Source organism: Nyctibius grandis, chromosome 11 (genome assembly GCF_013368605.1).
Source record: "Nyctibius grandis isolate bNycGra1 chromosome 11, bNycGra1.pri, whole genome shotgun sequence".
NCBI classification, from domain to species: domain Eukaryota; kingdom Metazoa; phylum Chordata; class Aves; order Nyctibiiformes; family Nyctibiidae; genus Nyctibius; species Nyctibius grandis.
Genome location: NC_090668.1, coordinates 14,307,896 through 14,325,852, shown reverse-complemented (window position 1 = coordinate 14,325,852; position 17,957 = coordinate 14,307,896).

The window sequence follows — 17,957 nt, the reverse complement described above, 5'->3', positions numbered from 1 at the left end:
CTGCTTCTGTGATTTCTTTCCCCACATTAGTTTCCAGTTCCAAGGAGCTGTACTTGCCCAAACCTGTTTCTTGCATTAAAATCAGTAATTCTTTAGGTCATGCTGGCATTGAAGTCATGTAACTGGGGATTGGACTTGACACTCTCATCAGACTTACACAGGACAGAGAAGTTCACTCCTCTGAGTCGTTGTTCCAAGGCTGGCTGCAGATGCTGTTACGTCTATTACTCATTTCACATTTGGGAGGTTACTGCTGCAACTATTACAGCTAGAAACATACTTTTAAAAATGAAAGCTTTAATCTCGGAGACCTCAGCTAATCCCTGTGGAGTGCCTGCCTGACCTAAGGGTTCCTTAGAGCTGAGTCTGAAGAAGGGGAAACCCCTTTCTGCATTTGTTTTCTCAGGGACACGTTCACACCTAGATAACATAGCTTTGCATTCTTATATAAAACCCTTGAACAGGAATTGGATAAGGACAGAAAAGATTTATGGGGGCTAATATTACAATATTTACTCATGAAGAAGTAGTTATAGATAACTCTAATGAATCATTCATTTTAGGAATTCTCCCTGCCTCTTCTGTCTTCCTGAATTTGTTCTGAGGATGAGAGTTTTCTTTTCAGTAGAGCTTCATGATGAATTTTCTAAATAATGAACAGTATTTAAGTCTGTGCAGTCCATTGACTTCCAGTTAGTACTGGATACTTAGCTGCCATTTTATCATTGAAAATCATCCATATCTGGATCAGTAAGTGCACAGTAGTCTTGATTTATTTTAAATACTATCTAGATCAACATACTAAAGTCAGCAGTCTTCTGAAATAGAGATCAGTATCAACTGAGTCTAGTTAAGGTGGCCCATATGATTTAACAGCAAAGTAAGCAGAGAAAAGAATGCCTTCTAGCTGGGTAATCATTCTGTTAATGATCAGATATACACCAGCTACTCTGACAGTAAAGAAACCCAAATTTGCTTAGTAAAGGGTTAAATGAAACAACGAGTATTTCCTAACTTTGTTTATGATGCAAGCTGAGAACATTACCATTTGTAATAGTTGTACTGATGTAGGACAGGGATGTTTTAATTTCAGGAACAATAAAAAAACTATCCTTGTGGGCTATGTGTGTGGGCAGATTCACAGTAATTAGGACAGAATAGACTGAAAGGCGGCTGCCCCCGGTAATGCGTGGTGTATCAAGCTGTGCCATCCACCTCTGCTCACGTTGCAACCTCTGATTTTAAAAAAAAAAAGTAATGTAGGACAAAGATCAGAGACAAATCCTACCCTTTATGAATAATAGCCCTGGGTTCTGCAATTAATTGCAGTGAGGAGAGAGAGTCCTGCATGAATTTCAAAAGAAAAGTAGGTTTGTCTGAACTGATGCACATTACTTAAGCTGTGCACATATTCCTCATCAAAATAAGCCCATTATGTAGCAGTAGCAGCTGTGAGCCATTATTAATATTTAACGCTCTTAGCAGGGGTTACTATGGGTTTCTGTAATAAGGTTACAAGACAATGTTGCAATATCACGTGCTGTGAGTTTGCATTCTCAGAGCTTTTTTGGCTTTGTACTAAGAGCCAGTGAAGTTTTATTTATTCCCCTTCCCTACCATTTGCAGAGGCTGAATGTCCTTGTAAGTTGCATTGTAGTGCATGATTATCCATTCTTCATTGCCTCTAGCTTTATTCATACATCACCTGCTACTTAGTAATGTGAGCGTTGCAAGTCCCATGCTGATAGGAGTCATCTCACACAGGAAAGGATGCAAGTGGTTTGGGTCCCATGGTGAGGGCTGGCTTGTGCTGTGAGAGCTGTGTTCTGTTTCCTCCAGCCATGTGGCTTTTGGTGTGAGCTGCTGGAGAATGATGATGACAGTCAGCCTCTTCTTCCTAACTACATCTTTTGACTGATATTTGTTTTCTGCATTTGCGTGCTGAAAGGGCAGGCAATTCTTGGGCGATTCATAGTTGTTTCCACTGAAAATAGGTGGGCCGAACATGCAAGATGGAATCGCCATGTTTTGCCCATCTGCATCTGAGAGGGGGCCATCCATGGCTATATTAGACCTTGGGTCATGGGGCCAGCAGGCAGTACCCAGCACAGCATAGGGGACTAGGCAGGCAGGGAGTTGATGCTGATGCTGCTTTGGAGGAGTGTGGGACAAGCTGTCCAGTGGCTCTTCAGGGACAGCCTCTGGCTTTCAGGCTCTCTTTTTGCTTAGGTCTTTTTTTAGCCTTTTTATTGTTAGTTAACTTTTCCTTTAAGTCATAAAATCCTTGGAAATCAAACTGTTTACAGCTCCAGTTAATAAGTTATCAGGCAGTGAGGTCAACAGTACAGAAAGAGGAAGCTTTTGGAGCAGCAGCATATATATCCATTAATAACACAAACTACATAAAATGCTGCTCTACACTAAGAAGCAGTTGTTAGGAAGGTGCCCTGGGACAGTATCTGCTGTCCTTCAGTGACTTCTGGGTTAAATGTATTCAACTGACAACTGAAATGTCAGGCTATATCCTTCCTTAAATTCATGCATTGCTGATGATGTATGCAACTTTGAATTAGGTGTAGCAGATGGATACATGTTGACTAACTCCATAACGTGTCAATAGCACGGTCCCTTTTACACTGTTTAGTTAGTTGTTAGTGATAGGAGGTATTGGCAACATACCTTTTACCTCCCAGGATGGCTTATAGATTTGCAGATGGTGTTGCCTTGTGTGCTTATCTGTTGTTGTCCATGTAAACCCTGCTGTAAGACAACAGCAGCACATCATGCTCATTTTGGAAGGGGATGAGTGCAGAGAGAGACACCAAAAAAGTGTTGAAAACATGGAGGTAGAAATGTGTGAAGAACAGACAACTTCTTGAGTGACTCCTGGACAGCTGACGTTTATCACTAGACCTCATGACACCGTATTTGATTTCAATTTCCAAAGTGAAATTAATGTCAAAATCGGTTCTTACGTATTGTATTAGAATATTAGTCATTGCAGAATACTTCTGAGTTTAAGCATGTTTGTACTTTAGCTTCTGTATGTTCCTATTCACACTGCCTCACTGTCCACGCTAACTGCTGCTCCCCATAAGCTTCCTCTGTTCACATGCGCCTGCACCCCAGCTATAGCCTAACTGCTCCCAGTATGCAGGATCCTCACCATTATCCCACTCTGCCATTGCTGCTGAGCCTTCTGGTGCCAGATTAACAATAATGTCTTCCTTTCCCTGCTGAATTAAAATTCAGTGCAATTAACCCCCGCTTTAGCCTCTTTTAATTAAAAAACAATGAATACAATAAATCTGGATGTAATATGATAGCTAATGGCACCTCCACTGATGTAAACCCAACAATGAGCATACGAAAGACAGCGCTCTCACGTGGGAGAGCTGTGCAAAATAGCCAGAGGGATGGCAATAAGGAAGTGCCTTGTCTTCACCCCATTACTTCTGAGTGGCTTTTTCACTCTCAGTGTTTTCAGCTGGAGAATATTTTATTGGAAAATCTGTAAACAGGTGATTCACCACTAGAAATGGTTTATTCATACAGATATTTAAAAAAAAACCCCTCAATATTAATCAGTGAGTGTTTTTTTTCTTTAAAGTGTCATTATGAACTTTGCTTTGCCAAAGTAGTTCCAGTCACAGCTCTGTCTAGAGCCAAAGGGAACTTTCTTAATTAAGTGAAGAGCCACAGAGGAAAAGACTGCTTTACTTGTGTGTGTTATTACAATTCCTTTTTTTAAGGCTTATTTTTACCAACAGTTTTGTATAGCCTGTTCTAACAGGTCAAGAATAACTTGTTTGTTTTATATATGCTTTTAGATTTGTTTTAGCTCTTACTTAAAAAAACTTAAAGACTTAAAAAAAAAAAAATCAAACAGCCCTTTTAACCCTTCCCTCAATCTTAGGGTTCAGTACAATAGCAATAAACTAGTGATTTCAAAGAGATCTGTCCTTTGTCAAAGCGTACCTCAAACTGCTTCATCAGGGAATCCAAAGAAGCTGTCCAGAAATTCCCCAAGAACATGAATGAAGTCAGCAGACATGCAAAAATCCAGATCAGAATATCAAGCTTTTCTTCTCCCTGTGCTACCTACTAAACTATACTTATTTTTCATTATGCCTGCTCATTGACCCTATTTCTCTTCACTGTCCATCCTCATCCTACATTTCCATCTTTTTGTTGCCCTTTCTCCTTCTTCCGGTTGGATCTGGCTTCAGCTATGGAGTTGAAGTAGTCTAAGACAGAATCTGAACAGCCAGTAGACTTGGTCTGTCCTCTAGTCTCAAGTGACTCCACAGATTGAAGCAAACTGGAGTGATTAGGAGTGTAACTTTGAAATTCAAGCTGTAAACCTTCAGCTGCCTACAGATATCCTAACAGTTCCCTGCCCACTTGAAAGAAGAGATATGAGAGGCATAGAGATGCTTCCTCTTGTGATGTATGCTTGCAGGGTATACATGTGTCTGGAGGAAAAAGAACTTAGAAGGAGCAGCAGTTGAAAATAAGGGGGAGTGGGTTCTGTTTGTGAATATTTTCCAATGAATATTGGAAAAACAAAGTTTAACTCTTGCCTTGGAAAGAGCAACTCAAATTAGGTTTTTGCTGTGAGTGACTTCCAAAATTACCTGTCTTCATTGAATGCAGAGGATGCCTCAGCTTACAGCTGCCCCGGGCCTGAAGGCGGCCCTTGTGATGCTCCTCTGAGAGCAGCCAGTCACTGGTAAGAAGGAAAGCTACTATTTGAATAAGAAGACAAAACAGTGACAAGGGTGCATTGAAGCTGTGTAGCAAATTTCTAACCCAAGAGCTCTCTCTGCCTTCCAGAATGTTTACTAGTGTATATTTTCTTCCTGTGGGAATATTTTAATTTGGCCTAGTTGGCCTTGTAGCTCATGTTGTCATCCAGTGTCCAAAACTGTAATATGTTTTTGGCCTGTGACTATTTTTAGCTGGTGTAAATAGGGCACTAAACCAGCAGTGTTCATGCTTTGTGTTACAGGCTTCTCACTTTGGGCATGGAGGAGTTGGCCTTAGAAGTATTATAATGGTGTTATTAGAAGTGAGAAGGTGATGATTGACCAAGTGGGTCATTGGTTTATATCCTGACAGTTTCTGAGTGCTGTTCCTTAGCTTTTAAAGTCACAGTTGTACAACTTTTTGTGATCTGGTAGAAGATAGTTGGCTGATCTGAGTGAAAACTAACTTCCCCCCCTCAGGTGAGTTGTTTCCACTGGGGAGGAGGGTGGGTGCACCTGCCTTTCCTTCTGGTAGTTAAGACATATGCAAACTAAAGTGACCATACAGTCTCTGCTCTTATTTATGTGGTATTGACCTCTTATTCCTTCATTGCTTACACTTCACTACTCTGCTTATATTGCCACCCTGTTTATATAAATACACAAAGATTTGAGATCAACCTGCAAACAAAACCCTCACGGTGAGCTAACACAGTGCGGCAGCCTGGCACCCTTCATCTTTGTTTCTACGGGTTTTTTATTGAAATGCTGCCCTCGAGTGGCGACCGGCGGGTTGATCCCAGCTGGAGATCTCCGGGCTGTTACTCCTGCCTGCCCGGTGCCCTGTGTGGCCCTGTGGGGTAACTGTCCCCGGTGCCCCGGTAGCCCCCGAGCTGGCCTTCAGCCGCAGCCCGCCGGGCAGCCTGCTCTGGGCAGTAACTGAGGCGAGGTTTGCAAGCGATGGTACAGCACAGCGGCTTGAACTCCCTGGCAGCAAGTGTCCTCAGCTGTTATAAGAAAATGGAGAACTGTAATTCTGAAGGAAATGCAATGATTTGAGATAGTGCTCTGGCCACAAGCCCTCTAAATTTAATTTATATGAATGCTTCTTCCAGTAACTCCATCCGTTGCATCATTTCTGGACTATAGTTCATGGTTTTAACATAGAAATTAACTTTGTAGAAGAGTGTTTTCCTGTGACGGGGTAAAGGTATCTGAGCTTGTCTAAGCAGTACTTCCACTGTGCTCTTCGGGTGTCCCCACGCTATTTTATAACTTCCTTTCTGTTAAACTCTGAGCAGGCTCGAGTTCATCTCTGACAACCTGACACTGACGGAGGAAATGTCACGTAGCAAAGGTCCTGTGTGAAGGTAGTCTCTGAATGAGCTCCAGAGCACCCCGACAGTTTATTGAGTCAGAATACAAGATGAAGAGTTAATAAAGGGATAAAGGTGGCTTGTGGGAAAGCAACTTGAGGGATTACTGCTTTCAGTTGTATACTGTGCCTCTCTGCCAGAGGTTACAGTCCTTATAGCAGTTTTGCTAGAAGCATGAGGATGCTGGCTCCTCAGTCGGTAAGTCATAGCTTAGTGTGCTGCTTTAACTCGGTGATGCTTGTTTTTCTGGGCCACGGAAAAGTGTGTCAGTATGTGACTTGTTTTGCCTGCAAGTTAACAAGCAAAAACAAAAAGGAGAAAGGGTTGTTATGTGAAGGGAGTTGTGTCTTTTGGGAGGGCTTTGTTTTTAGCATTCCCAGGGTGTTTGAAGAATACTCCCATGTTTCCGTGCTTCATTGTAGACCAGTTGTCCAAAGGGATGTATAATCCTACCTGTATGTTATTAACTCTTCTGGCAAGTACCAGCTGTGGCCTATTGGGAATATTCTTGTGTTCTCATCTTTTCCTAAAGACAGAGGATAGTGCTTTTCTTATGTACTGTAAACTTCTATCATCCTGTACAATGTGCAAATACCATGCTTTCTTTCTGCATTAAACACCTAATTAGGGATAAGCTTGTTTGTTCAAGCATCAGTGTGGTTTGTGGAGTCAGATATAAGTGAGTGTATAAGGTCATAATTAGAATAGTTTCTTCCTCCTCAAATAATTTCTGCTGCAGAGTCCCTTCTAGGGAGTCCTTCAGGACTGGTTATTTAAGTGCCTGAGTCTTCCCTACTTCCCTGTTCCTTCTGAATCTCTTTAGGTCCCAGTCTGCTTTTTTTTTTTTTTTTTTCCTTTTCAGCTGGTTTCCCCCCTCGCTGCTCAGCCCTCATCCCATAAAGTACTTGCTGCAATGCCCAGCTAATTCTTCCTCACTGTCCTTTGGGTGATCAGTCTTTGCAATAGTTGTGCCTCTGTGTATGAATATATGGCAGGTATGAGTATATGGAGACCTCTGAGAGTGAAATATCTATGTCAAATATTGCCAGTAGAATAATCTCCTTGATGATTTGGCTCAGCTGAAGACTGCCTGTACTGAAGAGCTCTTTTGGAAATTATTTACATCTCTATTTCTAGTTGCTGAGAGCTCCTTAATTAAGACTCTGGTACTGGCCATAAAATGTGATGATTTTTTTTTTTTTTTTTTTTTTTCAGATGATCATATTGGCACTTCATGTGCTTTTAACCAACATTATTTAAGGCCCATCAAAACAGAGTAAAGTATGGGAAGACTGGGGCATTACTACCACAGGCAAGAATATAGAAAGGAAATGCCCAGAGTGTTACGGTAGCAAACCAGGTACATACTAGTGTATACTCTGGATTGGCAAATGTGAATGCCAGACTTGCAAGCAGATGTTGCAGACAGCTAATTCTAGAGCCGAAGTTTATAAGTTGGAGTGCTTGAAGCAGTGTTTATCTCTAATATTAAGCGAGTGATAGGTCAGATGCTAAATGTCAATGACCAGGCTGTGTGTATATGGAGGTTTGGACAATGGTGGTTCCTGGAAGTAGTTAATTTTCACTTGGCTTGCAACTGAAAGTACTTAGCTGGCCAGAGCTGCAATGAGAGGAGGCAGATGCTCTCTTTCAGCTAAACTGTACTAGTTACATTAGATTTCACATTTATTTATTATGTGAATACATTTTGATACATTTAATCCATTACTTTAATTTGCATTTAATTTTGATACATTAACAACTTACAATAAATGTGAATTAATTAAATGTATCAAAATGGAAAGCCAATGTATGAAACAAAAAAACATAAAGAAAATAATTTGCTGTCACTGTGTGAAAAAGAAAAGAATCCCTGCTTGTTTCTATCAGAAGCTGTAAGAGCATACTATCACCCTGTAGCTTTCAGTTATATATGCTCACAAATGTGTTTTGGTGGGCAGGTACTCTACACAATGCCACGATAACCTTAGAGTATAACAATGCTGCATTTATGCTAAAACACCCATGAGTATATCAAAGTTTTTTTTGCACTGAAACAATGAGCGCAAACATAAGCAGTAAAATATACAGCGGTATAGATCAATAAATAGGAACGATAGATTAATATGATCAGTTGGAAAGAAATAGATGATTAGTAGTTTAGGAATCATATTTAAATCACCTGGATCTTCTGTAAGAGAAATGAGATCAAAGAAAATAAAATGTTTTGCTTGGTGGGTGGAGTGAATTGGGGATTTTTGTATGAAAGCTTTCTATAGCGATTATTCTTTTCTACAGAGTTTAGATGCAGTAAGGTGGCAGAAGGTTATGTGAGATGATGAAACCTGAACTGGAATAGGGACCATTGATTTTCTTGCTGCTTACATCAAATAATCTTTGCTTCCCTTGAACTTCAAATTTGGTCCTGCATAGCATCATCTATGCTAGTGTCTTGTGTCCTTAGAAAGGTAACTTGAAAAGAAATGAAGGGAGCAAAATGGAGAACATTAGTAAAATAGGGACACTTGCTTCCTGGAATGCAATGCAGAAAAGCATTTTTCTTCCCTTTCCTGGCTGAAATCCTCAATATACTTTTGGCTTTAGTTTCCAAGCTCAGTCCAGCATCCATTTGTTACTGTGCAATGAATCTATGTATGATACTAACTAGATGTGGCAGCTCTTTTCTAAAATAGACTGTTCCAATCTGTCACTTTATTCTTTGGCACCAGGGATTTTCATTTTCCTGAGATGAACTCCACTGCTGGCCATCCAACCCGATGGAGTGGAAGGACTGCAGAACAAACTGCTGCCAATCAGGTAATTCACCTGAACAGAGCAGTGTGCGAGAACTGCCTTGTCCTGTGAGTGTCCTGTCATTTGCACCAGCTGAACAAATATTTTCAACATGGTAAGTGAGCCAATGGGAAGAATTACCTGAAAGAGCCCAAACGTTTTATGCAAAGACCTGTGCTTTTCTTAGTCATACAAGTTTGCTGGAACTTGCCTCGCATCTTCTTTCCTGTTAAGCAATTATTTAAAGGTTCTCTGAATCATTTTGTAACTCCATGTCACATGAAGAGCCTGAAAAGGTATCTTCAGTTTCGCAGAATCAGTCTTCTGTTGTTTCCTGGTGAGCATCCCTGGCAGGTTTGTTTCATTAGGAAGCAATCATGGAATTAATTAGAATTTAGTATCAAGGTCGACTTTCTTGTAAAATTATATAAAACCCTTGAGGCCTACCTGTTTGTTACACTGGTTATGGCTTCCAGGATGCTTTTCTCCATCAAAAAATGCAGCTTGATCACAAACATAGCACCACTAAGTGATGCCTTTGTTCACTATATGTGTTGTTTGGTATATTGCTTCTAGAAGAACATGCCACATAAAGGAAAGAGAAGGTGAAGGAGATGGATTAAGGAGTAAAGAAATCCATCAGAAGAGCAAAGTGGTCAGGAGCTGTGTCTTGTCCTTGCATGTAAAAACATGAAGCTTAACTGCAGCTCCACAGCTGGGAACAAAAGCTCAAAGGCTTCAAGCATGTGTTAGGAGTAGAGTCAGAGCAGCCCTCTGGAGCCCAAGTCTCTGTAAAGCTGTGTCTGTGCCTCTCCAATGACTTTGTGTAAGGAAAAAAATAAATAATGGTTATTGTCATGATTTAGTCCTTGTCTTGCGTGGATCCTGAGGGATTAGGATGGCATTGTGGGATGGGTGTTCAGACCCTTTTGTTGCCTCTCTCCTCTCCTGCAGCATAGTGTGAGATAATGCAATTCTGCAAAAGGACCCAACTAGACTTTTCTCCTCACCATGTTTCCATGTATTTAGCCATATAGATTAAACTTGGCAAGATGACCACCATGCATCAATTCGTGCGTGCATCGAGAAACAAGAAGTACTGAATATGTTAATATCTTAAGTCTTGTGACCTAGTTGCCATCTGCTTTCATTAATAACAGTTTTAATTGTCTGTTAGGGTAAGAGGTTAATTTTCCTTCATTAAAAGTACCATTTCATACTATCAATATATTTCTGCTCACTCATATGACTGATTAGTACAAAATGTAAATTGAGTACAAAATATGCAAGAAAGAACTTTTTTAAAGTAGAATATTACCTATTAATTTCTCTTCTGGTTGAGAGAAAGATCTATTCATGTAATCAGCCCAAGTTAGTGCTGAGAAATAAGTGAAATCTAAGAAAAAATCAAGAGAGTCTGCTAAAATGATCTTTCTTACAGAAAGATATGACTGGATATCAAGTGGCTCTGAGGGCATAATTTTTGTGAAGTTGCAGGGTTTTTCACCTCCTATCAAGTGCACTTACCTATCTCAGTGAATATCTGTACAAATTGCTCAAACAGCATGGGAACTCTTACAGTAAACAATTATATGCCTCCTCGGGCAATAATGAGTGCCTTAAAATTAGCAGGCAGAAGGATAATGCTCAGCAGTAGTTCTGAGATGCTGGCTCTGAATTAGATACTAAAATTGGAATCTTATTTCACAGCTTTGAATAAGAAAAAGCTGAGTTTGAACAAGAACGAGGTGTTTTGTTTTAACTGGCAAAATTAACTTCCTTGAAGGAAAAGGTGGCGTGAACTGTGCTTCAGCTAGCTTGGTTATACAAAGATTCTTCAGCCCGTTTTACTGAAGTAAAATTAATAGACATGTTTAATCATCCTGTGAATTGGGATCAGTATTTTAGTATAGTCATAACTACAAACGAAAATGTTAATCACTGGAATTGGATTATGCAATGACCTTTTAAATCCATGGTGTTTGCAGCTATTAGACTTGCTTCAAAGTAGGAGTTGGAAAGCACTTTCAGTAGTGGACCTTTTGGAAATAGTTTAAATGTTTCTGTCCAAAAAATAACAATCAAATTGAAGAAATGCTCTTTCCAGTTACTGATTTTTGAATTCTTTGTATAATCCACACCATGAATACACGCGATGTTCTCCAGTGCCTCAGTATCCTCAAAAACCAGCAGTTTTCAGCTTTTGTTTATAAACTTCTAAACTTATCTTCCTTTTTCTTGATTAAAAGGACTTGACATTTTGGTTTTGTACTTACATTAAATCTGAAAATTGAAACAAGAAGCCCAAGTTCTTTCAGGCAGATCGTTCTCCCCAGTAGGACTGCAGCTGCTTACGAGTTGTAGTTCAGTGGCTGTGATGGTACTGGTCACCTGTATGGGGTTTCTGTGAGGAAAGCACCTGCAAAGAAAGAAGGGTTTCTGTGGAGAGCAGGAGGTGAGGAGTCCTTGCTGTGCTGCAGAGGCCGAGTGAGGTCTCTGGGCGGTCAGTCATGCCTGGGCTGGTCCTGTCAGACTGCATGTGCTTTAAGAGGTTTCTGGGCTTAAGGTCACCGGAGAGAGTAGAATACATGAAGGTAAATGCAGGTAGGCTTCTATACATTAGGTGCAATGGAGCCAGACATGTGTTTGAACTATAAAATAGAAATAATAAAGCTGCTGTTTTAGTTTCTAGTCTCCGCAATGATCACTATGCTTTTGCTAGATATTTGGTCTCTGCATGGCACACTGGGGCCTCCCAATCGGCTGAGGCTTCTAGGCTCTCTAAAATATAAATAACTGTTACAAATGCACACGCAATCTTTAGAGCTAGTTTTGTAGCTTTTAATTGACCCGAGTGATTATCTAAGCTACAGTGAGAGCACTGCCTGAGCTGTTCCAGTGCAGGGCTTAGACTCATCTTCTTAAAAGCCTCTTTATGAATCATAACTCTTTCTGTCCTTCAATAACTTAAAATCTAACAGCATTGCAAATCTTAAGATTAACAGTTCAAACCTCTTAATGATGGTTGGTTTTGACACACGTCTGAAGAAGTAGGTACCATTACTCATCCTCTCTTGGACTATATCCCTACGTTCGTTTTGTAACATCCTGTAGGTCTGTTTCTTTGTCACCAACTCCTGACCTGGCTCTGTAAACAGGCAGAGGTCTGTTGTTGAATGTTAAATTTGGCAAACAAGTAAATCAGGTAGAATGTCTATCCAGAGCTGACATTTCAACGGTGAAGCCTATGAGGATTAGACTAGGATTGAATTTATTTTTCCAAAAGTGATTACACTGAAACATTTCTCTGCAGTGGACAACATCGTGCCATACTGGTAATTCAGTCACTTTTCTAACTACATTCACTAATCAGGAATTTTCTTAGCAAATGTTTTAGCTTGCAAGGATTTCTGTTCATCATCTCTATTGCCAACATATCATCTGTGCACAAAATCTACCTTCGCTTCACTGACAGTCTGTAAAGTTTCTTTTTAAGGTATCAGTTATTACGGTAGTATATCCATGTTGGTCTTCGGTATTCTCTCAGGCTCTCTAGTCCTTTTCATAAACCCAGCTCTTGGCAGAGTAGCAGCATTTCTGTCTAGTGACTGCTGTTTCCCTCAGTCTTCCCTGCATGTGGCTTTGTTTTGGGTGGTTACATCTGTTTTGGGGATGAGGCCGCTATTGTTTCAGCTGTGCCATTACACTGAGCAGCTTAGTTCCTCTGTGTATCTGGATGGCAGTTCCTGTTTACACTGAATTTCAGGAGACTTAGGCCAGTCTATCACCATGAACAGCATCAGTTTCTACCTATTTTTATATTTTGTCTCCTAACAAGAGTGTGAACTCTGATTAGTCTGTGGTGCAGATCTTTCAAGTCAGTCTGAACTGGGTTCAAATTAAAATCATGATTCTTCTCCCAATTTGCATATGTAAATGGGATGAGATCAAAACAACAAAAGCTCGATGTTCTTTATTTAACTGGACTGGTCATTTTGAAAAAGAAGTTTGATCTTCCCTGTGTCATCCTGGCAACAATACCTGTAAATAGATTAGTTCTACCTTGTTAACATCAAGCCCCACTGTGTCTCAGGTATGAAGTGCAGGATAAGAAAAGGTCCTCTCATTGGAGAGAACGTTTTGTTAGTCACGTTTTTCATCTGCACCCAGACAGGTTTTTCCTTAGCGCTCTTTCAAGAGAAAGTGATGTTCTGGAGAAAGAATGTGTCCCTGCTCTTCCCTGAGCCAAAACAAGTCCTCAGCTCTTTAGACTATCCTCAGGAATTTCTTCTGGGAGGTTCAGTCATTTGGCCCTAGTAAGGCAAGTTCAGCAGGAGCCCTGAACCTTGGGCAAGTGTTTTCTGGGAGATAGTCAATGGCATCTGAGGAGTGGGGTAGAGAGGGAAGTCCAGGTGCTGATGTACATCACTCAGTGCTGAGATTAAAATAGGCAGCTCTTCACAAGCCAGAGCTTTTAGCTAAAGGCTTGGTTGTATCTGGAGAAGTCTTTTGTGCTATCTACATTAAAGGAAAAGCACTTCAGACTTTGAACCTTGAAGTCAAATTGTGAAGTCTTGAAAGAACAGAGCTGTGGTTGTACCCCCCCCCCCACTGCAGATCCTTTCTTGCTGTGGACATCATGCAATTAGAGGACAAAGCTGGTCTCATTCTCCTGCTTCTTATTGCCTACCTTGTATGTATTAGCAGTACCACTTATTTTTAAACCTATTTTATATGTGTAAAGCAGAGATCAACTTGAGTGCTTTTATTTAAAAGGAAAATGGAGATTCTCAACGCAGCGCCAATTACTGCTGCTAGTAGATCTGCAACCCTTTCCCTAGCAGCATAAAAACGGTTGGGAGCAGCAGGTATTGCCTGGAAAGGTAGTGCAAGGAGTTAGTGAGGAGATCTGGGCTCTGTAATATGACTAGAGGCTTCTTTTGGTGATGTAGCTGAAGGTGGGATGAACATCAGTGACCATATGCATATAGTTGTGGTATATGTAATGACCTTGTGATTAAGAACAGATTAATCCATCTTTCAACTGTTAGAGATGGTCATCATTGAGAACCCAACCCTAAAACCCTGTAATGGTAACTGTGCAAAGGCCACATACTCAGGGAATGGTGGTGTTGCTCCATTCAGCTCTGCTGGAAGAACAGGGTACAGCTGAACAGTTCTGAATACTTACAATGGGTGTGTGCTATTCTGGCTACGCAGTGATTTATAGATGAGTTTTAAAATGCTTAAATCAGGTCTGTGAGAATGCACGTTTTCACATCTGAAAAGCAAATTGCTTCATGTTTTTATTTTATTTTTTTCTGAGTATTTTCTTGTTTCATTGCACGCTTAGTTATTTAGTCTATAGAACTTACAGGCTGGTCTGTTGCTCCAGGCTGTGAACTTCAGTTCCTCATTGTTAAGAGTGGATCTTTACAGTACCTATTGTATATCTTGTCCTAAGCTGATTTTTCTTTATTAAAAAAATTAATTTTATCATCCACTCCAGGTTCATGTCTTTCCATAGTGCATGCTGTGACTGGAATTTCCTTTGTTATAAAGCGTTTTAAAAGTATCACTGCTAAAAATTGCTACCATGTAGAGAGTTAGCCTTTCTTATTGTCTTTGATTTTGCATCTCTTTCTTCTGAATGATTGCTTGTCTAGACTTTCATCTAATACTGAAACAGCAAAAAAACCCAACATTTTCAACTGTCTTCAGTTTTTACTCTGTACTATTGTGATTTCTAGCCTATGATCTTTGGATTCCTGAAGGTTAGTGGCCTACTGTCCATCTACCAGAAGATGTAAACTTATTTGTGGTAGGTCTCAGTCATCCCACTGGGAGGAGAGTGGACAAACCCTGACCTCTTCCTCCCATGATCAACAATACAACCGAGGGCATGCTTGGGAGCTTCTAATTCCAAGTATATATTTTCCTTCCTTGCTCCGATGGTGAAGGGACTTTTCTGAATGTCAGAGGCTGACAGGTGCTGGCAGTGAATCTCAGGTCTTTTAGTGATGAGCACACAGGCCCTAGGCAGATCTGCTTGGTGTCCATCGCCTTGGCACTGCCCTTCCTTGAAGCAGCGGTCATGCCGGTGGTTGTACCCAGCCCTGCTTCATCAGTGCTCCTTGAAGCTCAGGGCTTTTTCCTGTTTGGACTGGCTGTAGTCTCTGCTGTTTGTTGTCTGAAGTGTTTCAGTGGCTTGCCTAGGGAGTGTAGTAAATATTACAACTGTGGGAGAAAGGAAGGAGTGAGAATCAAGCCATTAATTAAAGGCTGCCTAGTCTGAGTAATGCAATGGTTAAAGCACAGTTGCCATGGCAGCACTGCCCCTGGATGCTCCAGCCTGAGTCACGCTCCTCCTGCTCCCCTCTGTGTGCCAGGGTGCCCGGCTGCGTGCTCGGAGAGGGTGATGCTGCTCTCGCTCCTGCCCATACTCAGACAGTGAGCAAAGACTTCAGTGACTCACAGCAGAGATCAGAGGGGAAGGAGAAGTATTACTGCAGCCCCAATGAGCTCCACTGGAAAAAAAATGCATGACTAGTTGATAAATCTTCATTGACAGAGCGGTGCGTCAGGCTCTGTAGGAGCTGCTATGGGAAACGTCAAGAGGACTTCTATCTTTAACATTTTGTTGGGTGAATGGGAAAGAAGTATTGAATGTATCTGTGCCTCAGTTTCCACCTCTGTAGTGTGTTAAGGATGCATATAGTATTTGCTGTTTAAGTACTTTTTAAATGTTTGCACCAAAACTGTTTAGCAAAATGCAGGAAACTGATTCATTAATGATTTGAAGATGGTCCAAAAATTGAAATGTCACCTGTACCAAAGGGGGAGTGCAATTGGTAGCCACCCCTTCTAAAGCAGGCTTGTTCTCCAAGTGTAAAGTTGACATTGGAGAGGATGTTCTGACGATCAGTAACCTGAGGTAGCCATTAATGCTCAGTTTAGAGAAATGTGTAAAGATGCATCACCCCAAAAGTATTTATGTGCTTTATGTATTCCTCAACTTTGCAAAAATCTCAGTGCATTTACAGTGAGGCCCACACATTCAGCCCAAATCTAGTCCTGTCTCCTCTTCAGTTAACCATAAGTAACTCGTTTGTCACCCTGGGACTTCTTTGTTACTGGAGGCAAACCTGCTGTACTCCCTGTCCCTGGCAAAGCAGCCACCAGTACTAACCTACCCAAAGCCACAGCAGGAGAGTGGGGAGCTGTATCATGCAGGGCACCCCGCTGAATGCCAGCACTTGTTTCAGAGCTAGCTTCCTCATTCCTGCTGCTTGTAAAACTTGCTGAGGGTAATGTTGTCATTTGCCTTTGCAATAAGTTGATGTTAATTAATAGTAGATGACTGTGGCATTTCCAGCAGAGTATATGTACATTCGCTGTTAAAACCCAGTGAACTAAACCCTGTTTTGTGGCAAGGATGGGCAGTAACTTACTGCTTGCTTGGGCTTTTCTTCACAGTGTAGGAATACTGTCCGTGTCCTGTGCAGCAAATAAGAAAGGTCTTCCAAATGTAGCTCAGCCTAGCAGCAGTGTTTATTCTAAACTCCTACAATGTAGATGCAGTCTGCTTAGGTACCATCAGCACACTGATGGTTACTGCAGGTGCTGGGCATGGTCTGAGTGAAAGCTGTGAAAAGGTGCTTGCTAACTTGGATAGCGATGAGGTTAAACCCTGGTCGTGCAGTGCTAGATTCCTCAGAGCTGGGACGAGAGTTTTACTGTACGTACCCTTTGTGGTATCTAAATTCTTTTGGGGGTTAATTTCCTCTTTAATTTCAGAGCAGCTTTATTCAGAGGAGGAGATTCAAAGGGTCATCCAGAGGGCTGATCAGCTTGGCTCTGGTTTAAACATTTTCAAGTAAATTAGCCTGCTGAGGTCTCCTTTGTTAAGTTCCAAGCAGAGCGAATGATTGGGCTCAATGTGAACATCCAGAAAAGGATCCAGAAGGTTGGTGCCAATGCTTTTTTAGTATCTCTGGCAGATCTTGTGTGCCAAACTGCTAGTGTGTCCAGAGGTAAACTTAATCACCAGCTCTGAGCTGATGTCCCTCCACCCCAGCTGAGCTGACAGAGACCTTAGGCTTTTCACTTCCTCTGTAGCAGGTAGATTTTACTTTTAGTGCATGGAAATATCTGCATATCTCATACCTCATTTATTTTTGCCATTGCATCACTTATTCTCTGGAACACAGTTCTAGTGTCAACTTTTTTCTTTTATTCTAAATGATGCAGGTATTTGGCCTGATTAAATTATAGGCTGGGTACTGGCATGCAATTTAAGGATATCAGATACACAAGAAGGCAGACTAGGTGGCCCCATAGTCCCTCTTATGGAAAAATGAGACCCAATAGGATCTTTATTATAAAGCAACAAGCAGTTTCAAAGCAGCAGGAGCTGACAGTAACTCATGGGCAAAGCTGTGACCTGTACCACCAGGGTGATTAAGTACACACGTGGCTTTTGCGATAGCTTATCCCACACTGGTGTGAATGGCATAGCTGGATGCTACAATCAGTGTGTGCATCACTGGAAAAACAATAAGCAAAACCTTTTGCAGGTCTTCTCCTTAGCACCCAGATCTCCTCCTTGGATAATTTTGCAGTGATTCATGCTGACTCCAAGCTAGCAAGACAGCCCAGGGAGTCCTTCACAGGGCCAGCAGGTACTTCAGCCGGTGTTTCTGGGGATTGCTGCTCTTCTCAGCACTGGCTGTGTGCAGTTTTGAGTCTTGGCTGACTTCAGGGCATGCAGGATCATGCCCCTTCTCCTTGGAAGCAGTGTGTTTTCCATTGTACAAATATTAAAAGTAACTTGTTCTGACTTGTTAATTTAATTATGGAGTCAGTTTGAAAGCCTCAGATGAGCGAAGGGAAATAATTTTTAATTGTTTTTTCTCATTGGTACAAAAATAGTATAGGAAATAACTAGGAGATATTAAGTACAACTGTCTCATTTTAATAAAAAATGTAGAGCAAATGGAAACAAATGCATTTTTATTTAAATGTCATCACAATATTTGTT